Here is a 20,258-nt window from a genome sequence, read left to right as displayed (position 1 = left end):
TTGTATATGGCCCCGATGTTTTCTTGAATCAAGAATTTGGGTGACTTTGTAATGCTGCTCCCCTCCAACCTGAACCAGCAAAGGCAATGGCCTGCAATCACCTCTTAAAGATGTCATACGTGCTGGCCGAAGAAGGCTACTCTAGAACTCTGGATGGGTCTTTCCCAAAAAATGCCTGTTATTCTAGGAAGGATGCTCTGTTGTCCAAGGTGCTGGAGTGGGTCCAGTGGGGGTGGCCTCAGTGGCTGGTAGCGCCGGCCTTTTCCCCTTTCCTCCACCACCGCATGGAGCTCTCTGAGTCCAAGGATGTTTGTTATGGGGGACCAGGATTGTAGTGCCGGCGGAATTGCAGGCTGTTTTCCTCGCCTGCCTTCACGATGGCCATCTGGGCATAGTGCGGATGAAGGCACTTGGCCGCGCTTATGCCTGGTGGCCTAATATGGATGCTGACATTATGTCCTGGGTTCAGTGATGCCGCACGTGCCAACAAAGCTGGCCAGTTCCCCCGCTGTTCTGGTTCATGACTGGGAGACACCCCGGAGCCCATGGTCTAGGCTCCATCTTGATTTTGCAGGGCCATTGGAGGGACATACGTATCTCTTTGTGGTGGTGGATGCATTGTCTAAGTGGATAGACGTCTGCCCCATGACATCTATTACCTCAGATGCTACCATCAGGGTGCTGGGGAAGCTATTCACGATGTATGGGCTGCCAGATACTGTTGTATCCAACAATGGCCCGCAGTTTACTTCCACTACCTTTCAGACGTAATTAGCCTCCCTGGGGATTAGGCAAGTTTTTGTGGCTCCTTACCATCCGGCTGGGAACAGTTTGGCAGAGCGAGCGGTGCACTCGGTTAAGGACGCATTACGTTGCCTTGGCCCTGGTAGTTGGCACACTCGCCACGTTCTTGCTAGCGCAACATACTACCCCATGCCAGAGCACGGGGAAGAGCCCAGCTGAGATTTTGATGGGTCGCCGGCTTCGCACCACATTGGACAGAATCCATCCTGAGTATTTTGATATCGGGCCGTCATGGCTGTCCCCTGTCTGTAGGGTTTTTTGGGTGGGGGACCGGATTTTTGCACAGAATTTTGCAGGAGACCCTAAGTGGCTGCCAGGTCGGGTAACTGCTGTCACTGGGCCCTGTTCTTACAGGGTATGCCTTGATGATGGCAGGCAATGGTGGCGGCATGTAAATCAATTATGGTAGCGGGTGTCAGCCTCTGCTTTGCTGCTGCTTCGGCTGCCATTGAAACGGGGAGGGGGGTATGGCATTTGGGAGGGGAATCATTGATGTGCTGGAGGAAGTTTCTAGACGCTGAACTGACCACCTTACTGCGCATGTGGAGGAAGGGAGTTTCCCGCCAAGGCCAACGGTCCAGCATTCCATCCTGGTGATGCCTTTCGAAGTTATCTCACACCTGACATTTGGGGGCAATATGATTGGACTGTGCACAGGGATGCCAAGGGGAGGGGAATGAATTATACATTATATTATTAGCTTTTGCGCCTAATTAACCAGACTCAGCTTTGCCTTGCAACTGTTCATTTATAATTAGTAAAAGTATACTTGATTTCAATCCAAATGGAGTCGAGTGGTTTCTTTCCTGATTACTGAATGAAATCATGCTGACAGTAAGCTGAGTCTCCTTTCGCACCCAGCCTGGAGCTAAAACCTACCGAGGGGGGTGCCCTCACAAGAAGAAAAGAAATGTCTTTGCATGTAAGTGACCAGGAGGAAGAGGAGGGGGCAACGGCAGGACCATCATTAACCGAAAGACTGGCCGAACCAAGAGTGGAAGAGCCTGCTGTTCATCCCAAATGGACTTGGGGTGTGGGACAAAAAGAGGAGCCTGAGGAATTGGATGCTGGAGTCATGAGAAGGAGACCAAAGAAAAAATCAGCTGACTGGGGTGACTCTGGAGAAGAAGATTACAAGCTTTCCCACACCATGAGACTTCTCGAAGAAGCATGGACTGAACGCAGAAGCTGTGAGAGAGCAGCAGAAAGGGAGCCGACTGAGGAACTTGAGCAAAGGTACTCGATGCATAGTTTAAGGGAAAGTGAAGGGGCCGAGGGGGGTTGTACGCAAGAAAACGCAGAACCAGCCTCCCCCACTCCAGCTAGAGTTGGCTGCTTTGTCCAAGTGTGAATTCCATCAGGAGGTGGAATTCCAACACTCCTTCCCCCCAGATCGCGCAAGTGTATTCAGACAGATGGGGGGGCTGACGGCAGATCTGCTCCGACCTGCGCAGTGTGGGGGATGATACTGATGGAGGAGGAGTGTCACAGGTCTCCGGCAATGAACTCGACGGACAAGGAACGCCCACAGAAGACTCCGCCCTGAAGCAGGAAGACCCATTTCAGGTAACGGGAGCCGGCGTGAGCGAGTTGGGCTGTGAAGGAGGTGAGGTTGGAAATGGTGCAGAACATGGCCGGGAGGCGGCGTCAGAGGCCAAGTCGGCGTCCTCTCAGGACGGGGAGTCAAAAAGGTCTTCAGAACCCCGCTGTCAGCATGACTTCATTCAGTAATCAGGAAAGAAACCACTCGACTCCATTTGGATTGAAATCAAGTGTACTTTTACTAATATGTTTGCAGTAGAGGTTCACTGCCCAATCTGCGGCCTCCTCCTCTAGGACGGCCACAATGGCCATAACCATTGCCTACTGTGAATTGTACACATGGCTGTATCTGTCCATGTGTTTAATCACCTGGCCTAGGAAGAAGGCCACTTGATTGGGGTTTCCATCAAAGGACACGGAAAGAGGAGGCTCCCAGGGCCCCACTATGGCTTAACTCTGCCCGCCTCCTGCTGGCCATGGGTATGCTGGCTGTGGACTGGACACCACGGCTGGCGCCTAATAGTGACTTTTATCACTGACTGGTGGGTCTTTCAGTTGTTGCGACTGGTAACTGGACGCTGGGCATGGATCTGACTCCCTACCAAGGCTTTTAGAATACTACTGAGACCCCTCCAGCCGTAACTTCAGGCTAGCAAGGCAAAAGTGAGAGACAGGCTGTGGGGGTGTATGCAACAAATACCAGCTACTCAACCTGACCTACCTCCCTCTTTCCTTCTGATACCAGGACCCGGTGGGCCCACTATCACAAAAACTAGCTTCACCAAACCACTCACATACAGTCCATAGTTTGGCTACACAGGGCAGTCGAGTAGCTCCACTCCCCTTGTCATCATCTATTAGATGCCTTCCCCTCTACTGTTTTAGCTGACACCCCCCCCCCAAGGAGTAGCCAAAGATGGGCCCAAACTAGCAGCCAGCACCGTTTTTTTCCAACACTCCTCCACTGGAGCTGCCTAGCTGGGTGAAGGCCCCACTGCAGTGGGCTTATGGCTTGTAATAGTCTGCTCCTTCAGGCACACATCCACAGCAGGTATCTCAACTGGCACTGAGACATCTGAAGGGGTGGCCTCAGCCCCGGTGACTATCTCCATCCTTCCTGATTCAGCCCCTTCAGACATCAGTCCTCCGACCCAGGTTGCAGTCAATAGCCAACAGTCCAGGAAAGAACTGTTTGTGAGAACTGACTTACTGTCAATGTTCCGGCATTTGCCAAGGATAGAGACAGTGAAGTACTTTGGTGATTTAGATGCTTTATCTCATTCTATGCAAATCCTGCGATAACCGACACCAAATGACGAATCACACAAAAGGAAATATACAAAGTCAGTTCTAACCCCACCACCGCATATATACACCCTTAAGCACACTGATATCCACACATGCACCACATCCCCTCCCGTCCCTTAACTATGACATGCTGCCCATCACCCTCCCCCCAACTGACACGAACCAGCGTCCCACGGTAACTGCAGCCAAAGCACATGAGAGATGGGGTTCCTCCGTCCAGCCAGGGAAGGTTCATGAGCGAATCTTAGTCAGGGTCGTCCATCCAGCTAGGGAAGATACATGATCCATTCTTAAGCAGGCGGCCACCGGGCAAAACAGAGATATGGCCATTCCCAATGCGTCGCACAGCTGATGGCATCATTGGATGGCCAAGAAGCGTCAACCGGTCAATAGTGCAGGGGAAGGGAACCCTGCTACGCCAATCAGCTGGAGTCCTCGCAAAGCAGCCAGGACAGACCAGGAGAGCACGCTAGATGAGCAGAATGAGTGAGCTGGATGGTCGGTAATCTCGTGGCTGACCACAGAAGCGCCGCTGAACCCACTAGACCTGGGAATGGCAGCCTGAGGGCTCATACCTCAAGGAAGAAACCAAACTACAGACTTGGGATCCTGAACCAAGAAACCCACCCGTGGCTGGTATTGCACGACTATTGAGTGTTCCCTCTATGGCGATGAGGTTGCTGATCAAGCATCTGAACTGGTAGTGACAATGTCACCATGGACCAACACAAATTAATAGTATAATCTTTAAATGAAAGAAATATGATGAATCAATAATAGAATGCATGTGATGTTACCATATAATGTACTCAACTTTATCCCTATTTTTAGGGCTTTATATGTCAGCGATGAAACACCAACCCTACTTTTGGGGGGGGGGGGTTGAAACATGCTCTTTCTAATGAGAATGATTTAATGGAGTGGCCAGAAAGCCTTTTTTTGTAAAAGCGGGCTGAAAATACCCTACTCTTGGCATTTTTTACAAAAACTGTCAACTTTACACTCAATTTACGAACTATTGGAAAGTAGTAGTAGTAGAATGAAATTTTATATTCAAAAACCTTGTGCTGCTACGTTATTATGCACAAAGTTTCACATTCCTCATACCTTTCCTTCCAGAGATATAAAAAGCCAAACTTTAACCATTTTTTGAGCCACATTCATTTTGGTCAACTTTGCTCCAACTTATATAGATGGAGATCACTCATGGGAATGTTTTTATTATTTTGTTTAATAGAGCACAACAAGTTGCACAAGGTGGCCAAATTTTGTTTCTCTCAGCAACATATTGCCAGAGATATTATGTCTCACAGTTGCTGAACCCTCAGAGTCATACTGTAGAAGGCTGCGGTATGGGGTCACACAAATGACTATATCTCCACAAGTATTGAATCAGTCAATTAACACTTTACCAATATTCATTATAGATGTCCATATTCACACCAAATTTCATCAAAATGAGTTGTGAGCCGCCCTGAGTCCCTTCACAGAAAAGGGCGGCATACAAATAAATTAAACCATAAAATTAAACCATAAAATCCATGATGGTGAAGGTTGGCTCTATTCTTAACTTGACATGGAATGACCCACCAGCGATTTCCCCTCCACCTCTCAATCTCAACTCCAAGGACCTTTGAAATTTTGCTTAATTGACCTAATTGGGGGTTAAAGATTAAACATTAAACAAAGGCAGTGGCTTTACATAGTGAAAATCTTGACTATTTGTTTGAACAAGGAATGCAAATTCTGGATGAGAAAAAAGATTTAAGGAAGAAAATGGATGGAGCATTTTTAAATAAGTGGAAATTGAAAAGTTTCAATTTGGCATTTTATTGAAAAAACTTCAACTCGTATAATTACTTTTAGTAGGTAAATGAATAGACTCTCAGATGGCATGAATCATTTTTGTGGCCTAACCAAAAATTAACCTCATTTTAGTCAGAAATGTATTGATAACAATACATTTCTGTATTGTTACAGAATGGGGGGCGGGTGTCCAATTTGATGAGATGGGAGTTGCTGGAGAGAGATTTTAATTCACTTCTAGAGCCACTAATGAATCAGAAGAATTTTTTTTTCTTTTTAAAGAGCCCCCCGAGACACAACTTTCTCCTTCTGTCCATCCAGGAACCGAGTCCTGATGCCTGAAGTCCTAAGCCCGATACAAGTCCTCGGAGCCTGGAACCTCTATCCACACTTTCGGCTCAAGCATTTCAGGATCTATTGATATTCCTATAAGATCTATTTCAGATAAGTGACTATCCAAACTCTTCTTTAAAATGTCCAGTGATGAAGCAACCTCACTGTCTGAAGGAAAGCTGTTCCACTTGTTAATTGTTTTCACTGTAAGGAAGATTCTCGTTAATTCAAGGTTGCTTTTTTACATGTGTTGTTTCTCATTCTGCCCTCTGGTGATCTGGAAAATAAATTAACCCCCCCTCCACTGTCTAGCAGCCGCTTAAGTACTGGAATACTGCTATTGTGTCATTCCTAAACCTTCTTTTCTGTAGACCAGCCAAACCCAAATCCTGAAATTGTTCTTCATATGTTGTAATCTTCAGGCCTTTAATCGTCTTAGCTGCTCGTTTGCACTTTCTCCAAAGGCTAAAATTCTTTTCTGTAATGTTATGACCAAAACTGGACGCAGTATTCCAGGTATAAGCTTACTAAGGCTTTATACAACAGTACTAATACTTCACATGACTTTGATTCTATGCCTCTCTTTATACAATCAAGGATTCCATTAGCTTTCTAGGCTGCTGCTGCACACACGTGACTCATGTTTAAGTGATCATCAATTAGGACTCCCAAGGTCCCTCGCACAATTACTGTTTTTGAGCCAGGCTTCATGTAATCCCTGCCCAGGTGTAAAATGTTACTTTTCTCCACATTAAGTTTCATTTTGATAGATTCAACCTTTTCTCATTTGGATCACAAAGCACAATATGTATACACAAACAAATTTATAGAGACATGGTGGGTCAGTGGTTTGAATGCAGTACTAAAGGCTAATGGCCCATAGCCAAGAGTTCGATCCTGATCGGCTGATGGTTGATTCATCCTTTTGAGGTCGCTAAAATGTTGATTTTGTAAACTGCTGTGTGGTAAAGCATTGTGAAGTCTAATTGGAATTACTATTGCTATATAGTTTCTCCCGACTGTGGATCCTTTTATGGGGAGATAGATTACTTCTTTGAGAAAAGATCTTTCCACACTCCATGCAATTATATGGCTTCTCCCCTGTGTGGATCATCTTATGGGAACTAAGTGTACTGCTTTGAGCAAAGGTCTTTCCACATTTCATGCATTAAAATGGTTTCTCTCCTGTGTGGAGCTTTTTGTGCCTTCTAAGTCCATTGCCATGAGTAAACCCCTGTGTGGATCATCTTATGGGAACTAAGTGTACTGCTGTGAGCAAAGGTCTTTCCATACTCCATGCATTTATATGGCTTCTCCCCTGTGTGGATCATCTTATGGGAACTAAGTGTACTTCTGTGAGCAAAGGTCTTTCCACACTCCATGCATTTGTATGGCTTCTCCCCTGTGTGGATCATCTTATGGGAAGTAAGTGTACTTCTTTGAGCAAAGGTCTTTCCACACTCCATGCATTTGTATGGCTTCTCCCCTGTGTGGATCATCTTATGAGAAGTAAGATTATTTCTTCTAGAAAAGGTCTTTCCACACTCCATGCATTTATATGGTTTCTCCCCTGTGTGGATCACCTTATGGGAAGTAAGTGTACTTCTTTGAGCAAAGGTCTTTCCACATTCCATGCATTTATATGGCTTCTCTCCTGTATGGATCATCTTATGGGAAGTAAGTGTACTGCTATGAGAAAAGGTCTTTCCACACTCCATGCATTTGTATGGCTTCTCCCCTGTGTGGATCATCTTATGGGCAATAAGATTACTTTTTTCAGCAAAGGTCTTTCCACACTCCATGCATTTATATGGCTTCTCCCCTGTGTGAATCATCTTATGGGAAGTAAGTGTACTTCTTTGACCAAAAGTCTTTCCACATTCCATGCATTTATATGGCTTCTCTCCTGTATGGATCATCTTATGGGAATTAAGTGTACTACTATGAGCAAAGATCTTTCCACACTCCATGCATTTGTATGGCTTCTCCCCTGTGTGGATCAACCTATGGGAACTAAGTGTACTGCTTTGAGCAAAGGTCTTTCCACACTCCATGCATTTATATGGCTTCTCCCCTGTGTGGATCATCTTATGAGAAGTAAGATTACTCCTTTTAGAAAATGTCTTTCCACACTGCATGCATTTATACGGTTTCTCCCCTGTGTGGATCATCATATGGGAAATAAGAGAGGGCTTCGAGGGGAGGGGCTGCCGCCGTCGGGAGCTCAATAAAGCTCCTGCCAGGACTCTGGTTCGTATATCTTAATTAAGATCTATAGATATCTCCCCTTTCTGGCAGAAAGGGGCAGGGAGAAGGTCAGTCGTTAGGATCTCTTTGTAATTCATAGCTTTTTTTTTGCTGTGAATGGAGAAGAGGTTCAACATTAGCTGAGCCTTTACTCCGGCCAGTTTTCCGCGCTGCTTTTTTTTTGCAGCCTAGGCAGATTGCCTCCCCCCCCAGGACAAAGCTAAGCTATTTAAAAGCCAATCCGGGCGGGGAACATTCCCGAGGAACTTTCTTTATTACTATCTAAAATACCAGCTTCAATTTCGCAAAAGGCTCCCTTTCTTTTTTAACTGCGTCACAAGATGGCGATCTCGTAGCTTTTGTGTTTGATCTGACGCAGCTAGCTGACTCTACCCTCCTGAAGGCTTCTCCGTACTAATTGCTAAAAGATTATCTGAGGGTAGCACAGACTTTGATTTTTGGCTCGCTGGATTGCTTGTCTTTTAATTTTATTCTGGAATGGCTCCCAAACCTAAACAGAAGCGCCTTCTTAATAAGCCGCTACCCTTGTCTCCTACACCCTCCACGGGAGAATTGCTAACACAAGAATTCCTTCTCAAAACGCTTAATGATTTCAGACAGGAGATTAATCAACTGATTTCGGATTTATCTGATCAATTTGATGCCAAAATTGCTCAGGCAAAGCAGGATATGATCGGAGTAATGACAGTCATGACAGATTATATTGCTGAAACGGAGGACAAATTGGAACTTTTGGAAGAAACTAACCTTAATTTGATATCAAAAATTCAATCGTTAGAACAGGAAATTGAATCTGCACAAAAAGAACTTGTCAAATTAAATTATAACAAGACTGCCTTTGCCATACGTGTTAGAGGATTGCGTGAAAACCAACAGGAGAATTTGAAACAGACATTCTTTGAGGCTTTCAGCCGCTTGGTGGGAAGTCCGGGACTCAACTTTGATTGGCAGATTCAAAGAATTTACCGCCAGAATTCCTGGGTAGCAAAACAGCGACAGCTTCCGAGGGACATAATAATATACTTTACTACAAGGGAATCTAGAAATGAGATAACACAGAGGCTCTACGGAAAGAGGTTGAGAATTGACGGGGACGACTTGGTTGTTTTTAAGGAGATACCATTTCAAATGTTAAGAACAAGGAGACAGTATGCTTTCTTAACCGAAGAACTCAGAAACTCTCAGATTTCATATAGATGGGAAGTCCCAGCTGGTATTACAGTTACATTTGGCAACCAAAAACACCGCATTAACTCTGTCTGTGAAGCCCGAAAATTTTACTACGAGACCCTGAAGGCGGGACTTCCTGATTCATCCGGATCTGGGGAGAGACAGGGAGAAGGAGAAGACAAACAGTGAGACACGTGGCTACAAGGTGGAGCGTGTTGCTTTTCTCTTCCGGAAGGGCAGAAGACTAAAGAATAAAGACTAAGCGATGTTTTTAAAGCTTTATGATTTCCGTCTGGGATAAAATGGAAAAGTGGCATATTGATGATGAGACATGGAGACTGAAAGAAGCGTTGATGATTGGGGACATATATTGTACAGAAATTTTGTCTGAACTCTAACTTTAATTGCGCATGAACTATTCTTTCAGGCGAAGAGAGCGGATATTGTGATCTTTTTGAGTTGCGGTTTGGGACAAACGGAGTTGGGAGGTGCGTGGGAGAGGGAAGGGCAGCGAAAGTTTAATTAGATTACATGGGGCTAGAACGTAAGCTGATGTTTGTTTGAGTTGCTATATCAATATAAGGTTAAGAAAGTTTGGTCGGAGAATCTTCAGGAAAGTGGAGTAAATATAGGAGGAGCAATGAATGTGGATAAAATATATATGTGGATATGGATAAAGGCAGGGTGGAAGGTAAAAAATTTATATGTGGAGGTGGGTAAGGATAGAAAGGGAGGTGTTGGAAATGAAAAATGAAAGAAGTATTTGAGTTAATGGTGTTATAGAAAGGTTTGGATACTTGGATAAAAAAGAGATAAATTAAAGGTTTGAATAGATAGACAAAGCAAGGAGATTTTTAGTTGGGGAATTCTAATTGATCAACTTACCTGGCTCTAATACAGTTTGAAACCCTGCAAGTAGCAAAATAATCGAAATTTGGAATGAGTCACATTGATTAAGATTTATAGATAATGGGAAGCTGTGGTAACGTAGTGGGTTTATGACCCTTTTTGTTTCTTTCTCTTTTTTTTTGTGTGTGAGTGTGGGTGTTTTTTTTTTTATTTTTTATTTTTTTTTTTTTTATTATTATTTTTCCTTTTTCTTTTTGGCTTTACTTTTATCTTACTTTCTTTTAAATTTTAAAGTTAGCTGGCCTTATTATACTTAAATGCTTGTTAAAGAATTATGCCGGGCATGGGACCTGCGAAGCCGTAAGGGGGTTAGGGAGGGGGGATTATAGGGGGGAGGGGGGAGGGTGGAATTACAGTTTCAATCCTTAGAACAATAAGAATTCACTTGTGTACTGTCGTTTTTTTTTTCTTTTTCTTTTTTTTCTTTTTCTACACCAAAGTGGGGAGAAGAGGGAAAGAGAAGGGAGAAGTAAAGAGGGAGTGAGAGGGAATGTAAGGAGGGTAAATGGAGGGAGGGGGAGATGTCTGAGGGGGAAGGGAAGTAGAAGAGGGGAATGTTGGAGGGGTGAAAGGAAAGTTGGAGGGGGAGAAGAGAGGGTGTATGGGGGAATGAAGTGTTATGTTGGGGGTTTTTTTTTTTTTTCTTTTTTCTTTGCACAGTATATAAGTGATTGTATAAAATGAAAATGAAAATGAAATAAAAATATTTAGACATATGGGAAATAAGATTACTTCTTTGAGCAAAAGTCTTCCCACACTGCATGCATTTATACGGTTTCTCCCCTGTGTGGATCATCATATGGGAAATAAGATTACTTCTTTGAGCAAAGGTCTTCCCACACTCCATGCATTTATATGGCTTCTCTCCTGAGTGGATCTTTTTGTGGACAGTAAATTGTCTGCTTGTTCTGAAACATTTTCCACATTCTAAACATTTATAAGGCTTCTCTTTTGTGTCAATAGCTTTTTGAGATATAAGGAAGTTATTTTCAAGAGAAAGAATGAATGTCCCATTGTAATTTTGTCCCTTGTGTCTTCTTATAGCATCATCTATTTTGTCTTGGGTTAAACAGTGTTCATTTACTTTAGCTTTGATTAGCTTCACACTTTTCCCAATGTATTTTTTCCTTATCTTCTCCTGTTGGGCATGAAAGTTTGGCATTGGAGCATCGGTGGATGATGAACTTTCCTGATTCCAATTCTTTGACTGGTTTCTCTCATGGCTTTCAAATTCCATTCTAAATTCAAACTTCTCCGGTCCATCTTCAGCACTGCTCACCTGGAACAGTTCACAGGAATCTTGATTCTCCTGCCCATTATTACCTTCAAAGCAAATGGGAAATGAAAATGATAACAAGGTTAGAGAAAAATATCAAACTGTAAAAAGTGAAGTGAATTTCCTTCTGAATTTCTCTCAAATTCCAGTAGGTTTTATATTTGCATGCTTACAGGGGTATGATATAGACATGGTGATTTCTATATTCATGAGTTATGAAAAATTTAAAAATATCTAGGAAACAAATTTCTTTACAATTATATCTATATATGCAAATGTCACTCAGAGTCAGTTTTGAGGTAAGGAATAGAATAGAATAACAGAATTGGAGGGACTTTGGAGGTCTTCTAGTTCAACCCCTTGCTTAGGCAGGAAACCCTACACCAGTTCAGACTGGTTATCTAATATCTTCTTAAAACCTTCCAGTGTTGGAACATTCACAACTTCTGGAGGCAAGCTGTTCTACTGATTAATTGTTCTAATGTCAGGAAATTTCTCCTCCCTTTTATTAATTTCCACCAATTGCTTCTTGTCCTACCCCCAGGTGTCAACTCGCAAAGCACTTCCATGTCTGTTAGCATGTTGCCATGGGCGGAAGGGTGGGGAAGCATATTCCATGCATACCTTTGGCCAGGTTCAGATCTCAGATTACCACAGCAGACTTGTGAGGCGTAGAATTCTACAGTTTGCTGGACAACCACACTGGAAAATGTGATTTATGACACAGACTGAGGGGAGGGGGAAACAGGAGCAAAGTTCAGCCATAACTTATGTGAGATCAAATCTGACTCCGTTTGGGTAATTGCCAAAATGTTACTGCTAATAAATGACTGGATTTCTTTGGAAGCTTGACTCGTATATTAATTAGGGCATCTTTTGAAAACCTGACACAGGTGCTTTGGAGAATAGCTTGACTTCCTCGTCTTTGGAACAAGCCTCTGAGATATTGGAAGACGGCTATCATGTCTCCCCTAGTCTTTCTTTTCATTAAAGTAGACATACCCACTTTCTGCAACCGTTCTTTAAAAGTTTTAGCCTCCAGTCCCCTAACAATCTTTGTTGCTCTTCTCTGCACTCTTTTTAGAGTCTCTACATCTTTTTTTCCATTGTAGCGACAAAAACTGGATGCCTTACCAACAATGTTCCCTCTAATTTTTTTTCAGTGTGTGTGGAAAAGTAGTGTTCGAGCAGCACGTTTTCATGCCTGAGCACCTGAATTTTTTTTAGCCATAATTGCCATCAGAGCAGATGTTGGGTGGGGGGCAAGGAGGAAAAGGGCCCCCTCCCTCTCCCTCAGACCCCCAGGAAGGAAGGGAGGGGAGGGGGAGGGAAAGGAAAGAAAATGGGAAACAAGAAAAGGAAAGGAAAAAGGAAAGGAAATAGAAAAGAAGGAAAGGAAAAAGGAAAGGAAATGGGAAAGAAGGAAAGGAAAAAGGAAAGGAAATGAGAAAGGAAAGGAAAAGAGAAAGGAAATAGAAAAGAAGGAAATGAAAAAGGAAAGGAAATGGGAAAGAAGAAAAGAAAGGAAAAGAGAAAGGAAAGGAAAAAGGAAAGGAAATGGAAAAGGAAAGGAAAAAGAAAAGAAGGAAAGGCAAAGAGAAAGGAAAGGAAAAAGAATGGAAGTTAGAAGAAAGACAGAAAGGAAAAGGAAAGAGTGGAAAGGATTGGTACTACTCAAAAATCAAGTCTCAAGATCCCGTGGACCCCTTTGGCTCAGGCAGTCCAACTCCACGCTGCTTCCCTCTCTCCCCAAAGCGAAGGGATCGCAGAAAAAATGCTGAGCCCAGAATGGGGCTTCAGACGAGGCAATGCCTGAGAAACCCCGGATGTGCAGAGAAACGCAGGCTACAACCAGCGAATCCCGTTTTCTCAGGAACTGACAAAGCCCCAGAGGACCAATGGGAATTCTCCCTTCTGCAGCGTCATCGATCTCCGGGCAGAGTCTTCCTTGATTTCACCAATCAGAAATCAGAGTTCAGAAGGGAGGGAAGGGGGATATTTTCAGTCACATTTAAAGGCATTAAAAAACACTGCGCTGCACTTTTAAACTTCTGCGCGGTGTTTTTTTGTTACCTGCGCGGCCGCTCACGCGTGCACTTTAGAGGGAACGCTGCTTACCAAGGCATTATAAAGTGGTATTAACACTTCACGAGATCTTGATTCTATCCCTCTGTTTATGCAGCCTAGAACTGTGTTGGCTTTTTTGGCAGCTGCTGCTCATGCATGGCTCATATTTAAATGGTTGTCCACTAGCAATAGCAATAGCAGTTAGACTTATATACCGCTTCATAGGGCTTTCAGCCCTCTCTAAGCGGTTTACAGAGTCAGCATATTGCCCCCAACAACAATCCGGGTCCTCATTTTACCCACCTCGAAAGGATGGAAGGCTGAGTCAACCCTGAGCCGGTGAGATTTGAACAGCCGAACTGCAGAACTGCAGTCAGCTGAAGTAGCCTGCAATGCTGCATTTAACCACTGCGCCACCTCAGCTAGGACTCCAAGATCCCTCTCACATTTACTACTAATGAGCAAGGCACCACCTATACCGTACCTGGGCATTTTGTTTTTCTTGCCTAAATGTAGAACCTTACTCTTTTCACCATTAAATTTCATTTTGTTGGAATAGCGTCCAATGTTCAAGTCTGTCAAGATCCTTCTCCATCCTAAGCCTGTCTTCTGGAGTGTTGCCTATTCCTGCCAGCTTGGTAAGTCCCGGTGGGATGGGGTGGGGGAATAGGTAGGGTGAATGTTGCAGTGCCTCTGCTGTCATTCGTAAGTGGGAACGGTCATGGTGTTGCAACACTCATAATTTTGGGCCTAGATTTCAAGTAGTTGGTGGAAGGCTGGTCATAACTTGGAACGATCGCTAAGTGAACTGTCGTAACTCGGGGATTACCTGTAACATAGGATGCTCTGAGTCACAGTGCATGTGGCCTTTGTTCTCTAATTGGATTGGGAGAATGCTCTTCCATGGGATGAATGTGAAAGTTCTGTTCTCACACAATTTTGGAGGTTTCAGAGGACAAATGACAACACATTCCTCACACATGACCTCAGGAGGACCCATAAAAGCACACCTCATTCTTTTAAGCCTCCACAAATAAGTTCAAATAGAAATGGAAAAATACAGATAAGAAATGGCAGAGAAAGTATTTAAGCAAAGAGACATTGATGTTTTCTTTCCTTAGAGCATGAGAAAGCCAGATACTTTCCTTCTCCCTCCCAGGAGACAATATCAGATCACTGATTTTTTAATTAAAAAACCTAACTATAATCTGTCTTCTTGAACTCTCTGATTGGGGACTAGAAAACTCTTACCGAGAGAGACCACGTTCCTATGATTTTCAAGCATGACTTCCGAATGCAGCTCTTTCTGGTCAGGATCCATCTGAGACCATTCCTCCTCAGAGAAATACACAGCCACCTCCTCGAAGGACACAAAACTCTCCTGAACAAGGAAACAAGAACTGGAGGATTCACAAGATCTGTTCATTTTCATCAATGATTTAGACGATAGAAGGAGAACTCATCAAATTTCAAGATAAGACCAAATTGACAGGAATACCAACACTCCAGAAGATAATCTTCAGATATAGAAGGATTGACAGATTGGGCCCCATCTAACAAAATGAAATCAACAGTGAGAAATGTAAGGCTCTACATTTAGAAAAGAAAAACCAAATGCGCAGGCATAGAATAGGTGATACCTGGCTCAACAGTAGTAAGTGCAACAGGGATCTTGGAGTCCGCATGGACAACCACTTAAACATGAGTCAGCAGCAGGCTACAGTTGCCAAACAAAACCCTCAACAGAATCCTAGGCTGCATTAAGAGAGGGATAGAATCAAGATCACATGAAGTGTTAGTACCACTTTATAATGCCTTGCTAAGACCACACTTGGAATATTGCATCCAGTATTGGCAGCCAGATGTAAAAAAGATCTTGAGACTCTAGAAAGAGTGCCGAGAAGAGCTACCAAAATTATTAGTGGACTGGAGGCTAAAAGATATAAAGAACGGTTGCTGGAATTGGGTATATCTAGTTTCATGAAAAGAAGGACTAGGGGCTGCTCAACACGGCCACTCCATTTGGATTTTAATAGTCTGCTTTTATTTTTTAATACAGAATACTTATTTTTGAACTACAGGTTATAAACAAGGCTTTTTAAAAATGGTAATGTGGCAATGTGAGTATGTATTTATTTTTCATTAGTCTTGCACAATTCCGAGTCAAAGAATTACCCCCCCCCCCCCAAAAAAGAGTCTCTAGCAGTTCCTGCCACTGTGATACGTCTATTCCTATTTCTTGAAGGATCTTTTAAAAATTGCTCCTTGTAAATTTGGTGGAGTACCTAGCAGAACAAGATAACCAGAGGAAGCTATGCTGGCTGACAGCAACCTGAACCTGCTATTCTGCTGTCCATGTTGTGGAATAACACAAAAACAATCCAGGCCAAACAAAGGGGCGAAATAGAGGGAGAGAGCACTCTGCACATCCACTTCACTTCCTGAAGGGAGAATACAAATCTAATAACTTTTTCCTTTCTTACTTGATTTGGAGGTTCAACCGCTGTTTGATCTCCGTCATAAAAACCAGAAAGCTTCATTTTTTGTTTCTCTGAAAGGAATAAATAATTTCAAAATAAATAATTAACAAAATAGGAGGAGGTATTCTATAGAAGAGAAGAGATAGTGAAAGGAAGACAGATGGGCAATCGGAGGATCTTCTATTACCTCCTAAGGTGTCCTGACTTTGATCTTCCCAAGGGATCCTCCTGAAAAATAGCTCCTGAGGGGGATTTGATGGGTTCTTCTCTCCCTCAGGATCTCTGATCTCTGCAGTGCAGCACTTTAAAATAGGAGGAAGGAAAAAAGAAGCGGAATTAATGTATGTCACACGAAATAAAGTGAATTCTTATATTCAGAACACAACCTCAAGGCCCCCAATATCCAAAAGTGAGGTTGAGTGAGAACACAATGGAACACTGTCCTACAAGAATTGGTGAATTGTCACATATGAGCGTTAGAGAAGTTTGGGAAGGAGGGGTGAATTATTCAAACACATTCTCTTTTTTATTTTTAAATAATTTTTATTCAACCTTTTTAAACTTTAAAACAACATTTCCAATCTTTACAATGGTCCGATACCAGTATCCATTCTATTTACAAATTCTTCAGTTATGGTCTTTTATACATTACATGTTACACACTTATACACACACACACACACACACACACACACACACCCTTTTAACTTTTAGCGTTATTTGTTATGTTTACAGGCATATACAGTTTTTCACTTTACTATTGTTCCTAGGTACTCTTTATGTATTAATTTTGTATCTAGTTTCTAGCCAATTGTACCACCTATTCCAGATCTTATAGTATTCTGTTTCCTCTCTATCTTTTAATTCCATGGTTACTTTATCCATTTCTGCATTGTTGAGCCCCTTTTTTATTATCATTGCATTCGAAGGAATGTTTTCTTGTTTCCAATTCTGAGCAAAAGTAATTCTGGCTGCGGTTATTATAAGGAGTATGATATATTGAATTTCTTTGCTTAGGTTTCCCTTTATAATCCCCAGGAGAAACAGTTCTGGTTTCATCTCTATTTTATGTTCCGTAATTTCTTTGAACCATTTTTTAATTTTCATCCAATATTTCTTAGCTTTTGGGCAGGTCCATCACATATGGTAGAATATCCCTTATTCATGATTGCATCTCCAACAGTTTGCCGACCTAGTAGGAAACATTTTGGCCAATCTTGCTGGGGGTAAATGCCAACAATAAAACGTTTTGTACATGTTTTCCTTATAGGCTGCCAACATTGTTAATTTATAGTTTTTCTCCCATAATTTTCCCAGTATTCCAATTCAATATTTTATCCAAACATTTTGGTCTCTTTCACTGTTTTCTCTCCCATTTTAAATTTTAAGAAAGTTATATGCTTTAGTTATCATTTTTTCTTCTGCCTCCCCATAATATTTTATCCAGTTCTTGTTCTTTTTGAAAGCAATATTGATCTAAGTCTTTTTTGTACTTTGTCTGGATTTGTAGATATGGCCAACAGTCTATTTCTATTCCTTGGGATTTTAGGTCTTGGTTAGATTTAAGTTTCCCTTGCCCATCCAATATCTCTTTATATCTCACTACTTTATCTAAATCTAATACGTTGGGATATATCATTGCTTCCATAGTTGTTAGCCACAATGGGATTCTGGTATAATAGTTTCTCTTAATTCTCCCCCAAACATCTAGCAGAGCATCTCTTACCTGGTGTCTCTGGAAATATGCAAGGGATTTATTCTTCCCTTCCCAAATTCATGCCAGCCAAGCTCTAAATCGTGGTCCTCTATTGTTAATATCCTTTCACTTTTAAGTGTTATCCAATCTTTAAACCATGTTACGGCTGCAGCTTGGTGGTAGATTTCCCAATCTGGGAGTCCGAAACTTCCCTTGCTTCTACTATCCTGTAAAAGTTTTAATTTTATTCGGGCTTCCTTCCCTAGCCAAATAAACTTTAAAATTGCTTTGTTTAGTTCCGCAAAAAAAAAAAAAAACCCAATCCCTAATTTTATTGGTACTGTTTGGAATAGAAATAGAATTTTGGGTAAAATGTTCATTTTGTTGTCGCAATTCTTCCAATTAATGGTAACTGTAATTTGGCCCAATTTTCCAAATCTTTTTTTGTATTTGTTGTAGTAGTTTAACATAGTTGTCTTCTTTTATAGAGGAGCATTTTGTGGTCAGCCAAATTCCAAGATACTTCACTTTCTTAATGATCCGAATTCCCAATTTCCCCTCCGATTCCTCTTTCTAATCATGTGTAAGTTTTTTAGTTACTGTCTTCTCTTTATTTATGTTTAATCTTGCCACTTCACCAAATTGCTCTATTTCTTGCATTAGTCCTATTCCTTTTCTAAAGGGTCCTCTATGATGAAAACCAGGTCATCTGCAAATGCCTGTATTTTATATTCTTCTTTTTTATTCTTAATCCTTTGATGTCACGTTTTTGCCTAATTTGTACCAACGATAGAATAAATAGAAGGGGAGATACTGGGCATTCTTATCTAACCCCTTTGGCTATATTACATTTCTCTGTTAAATCCCTATTTACTTTTATTTTTGCTATTTGAGTAGAGTATACAGCCTTGACCATCCCTATAAATTTTTCTCCAAATTTCATTGTGATTAAATGGGCAATAAGAAACTACCAATTTAAATTATCAAACACTTTTCGTGCCTCCACAAATATCAACGCTGTCTGTTTCTCAGGGTGGGCTTCACAGTATTCTAACACATTCATTATCATTCTTGTATTATTTTTAAATTGTCGTTTTGGAAGACACCCATTTTGGTCGGGGTGAATAATTTCATTTCATTTTTTTTTTAACCTTTCCACTATAATCATGAAAAACATTTTATAGTCGGCATTTAGTAATGAAATTGGTCTATAGTTTTTGATCTGCTGATTGCCGGTACCCTCTTTTGGAATTAATATTATAAACGCCTCAATCCATGAATTTGGTCATCTGGCTTGCTCTAACGCTTCATTATACAGTTCAAACATTGGTCCCACAATTGCCACATATGATTGGGAAAAAGTGGTGAAATATTCAGACACTTTCTCTATTCTCTTCTGAGCTCCCTAAAATCTCTCACCTGAAACTGGACCTCCTCCTTCTGCTCCTCCGCCTGGCTCAGGAGGAAGCCTTCTGCAAGGGCCACCGCCTGGGAGCTGGTCTCTGCTCCACACTCCCGAATCCAGCTCTCCATCTCCGGAGGCAGGAGACCCAGGAGCTGCTCCAGAACCACTAGGTCCAGCATCTGGGCTTTGGTGTGTTTTTCTGGTCTCAGCCATCGCCTATAAAAGTCATGGAGCCGGCTGCAAAGACCTCGGGGACCTTCAGTCTCCCAGTACTGGATGAACTGCCAGGGCTGAACTTTGGAAGGGAGGATGGTTTCCTCCTCCAGGATCTTCTGCCCAGTCCTTTTCCAGACCTTCCCCAGCTTCCCAGGCTGAGCAGCTGAAGTGCCTTTTCCGCTTCCCTCCTTGGCAAAAGGTTGTGTCTCCATCCTTTCTCTGTCGTGCAGAGCAACTCCAGATGGGTCCAAGGACTCTGGTGGGTCTCCGGATGCCTTTTCCTTCACGGGACCATTTCTGGGACGGATCCCTGCAAGTTATTCTGCTCTTTTTTTCCTCCCCAAGAGAAAAGTTTGCCTTTCAAAAACCACAAATGGCTTCCAGTTTCTGTATCTGAGATGGAAAGAAAAAGAAAAGCCAAGAATCAGAAAGTGGAATTCAGCCACTGAAGAAGCTTCACCCAACCTGCCCGGAGCCCCCAGTGGGTCATCCCGGCGCAGGGCCGGGAAGGAGGCAGCTGGAGAGGCCGCCCCGCTTCTCTCCCCCTCCGGAAACCGGATCGGGCCCTCGGGGAGCCTGGTGCGAATCCTGCCTCCTCGCCCGGCTTCTCTCATCTGCTGGGCCTCCGCAAGGCGGACCCTCCGCTCCCTCCACTCGGGCTCTTCCCCGGATCCCCTCCGCCTTCCCCGCTCCCCCCCCCCCCGCAGAGAGAGGGCGGCTGGGGAACATGGGACCCAGGAAGAACCTCACCCACACTCTCTCGCAGCCTCTCCGCCTCCTGCGGAGCCCCACGGGTTAAAAAGAGCGAGTGCGGCGTCCTAGAGTGGCAAGGTTCAGTGACATCACTTCCTTCGCCGCCTCCTCTGATAAGCCAGCCGTGACGGTCTCCCTCCAGTGGGCAAATGGGGAAGCGCCTGGAGTTCCCTTTCCCTTGGCAGAGGGCGCCATCTGGAGGATTTGGGGCAAAGTGCCATGGGC

General features: G+C 43.1%; 1 pseudogene across 1 annotated transcript; it reads right to left on the bottom strand.

Moving 5' to 3' along the window:
- Positions 1-6,549: 6,549 nt before the first annotated feature.
- LOC148047342 (uncharacterized) lies at positions 6,550-20,088 on the bottom strand (annotated as a pseudogene). The gene is made up of 7 exons (XR_015696139.1): positions 20,035-20,088; positions 19,079-19,673; positions 16,151-16,265; positions 15,967-16,034; positions 14,735-14,864; positions 10,878-11,463; positions 6,550-7,983 (listed from the first exon to the last, which is right to left on the bottom strand). The product of XR_015696139.1 is annotated as an uncharacterized LOC148047342 (transcript).
- Between the last annotated feature and the right edge of the window lie 170 nt (positions 20,089-20,258).

Source organism: Thamnophis sirtalis, unplaced genomic scaffold (genome assembly GCF_051295495.1).
Source record: "Thamnophis sirtalis isolate CommonGarterSnake01/CBP01778 unplaced genomic scaffold, rThaSir2_p1.2 scaffold_3, whole genome shotgun sequence".
In the NCBI taxonomy this organism is placed as follows: domain Eukaryota; kingdom Metazoa; phylum Chordata; class Lepidosauria; order Squamata; family Natricidae; genus Thamnophis; species Thamnophis sirtalis.
This window is presented reverse-complemented; position numbering and strand designations above follow the sequence as displayed.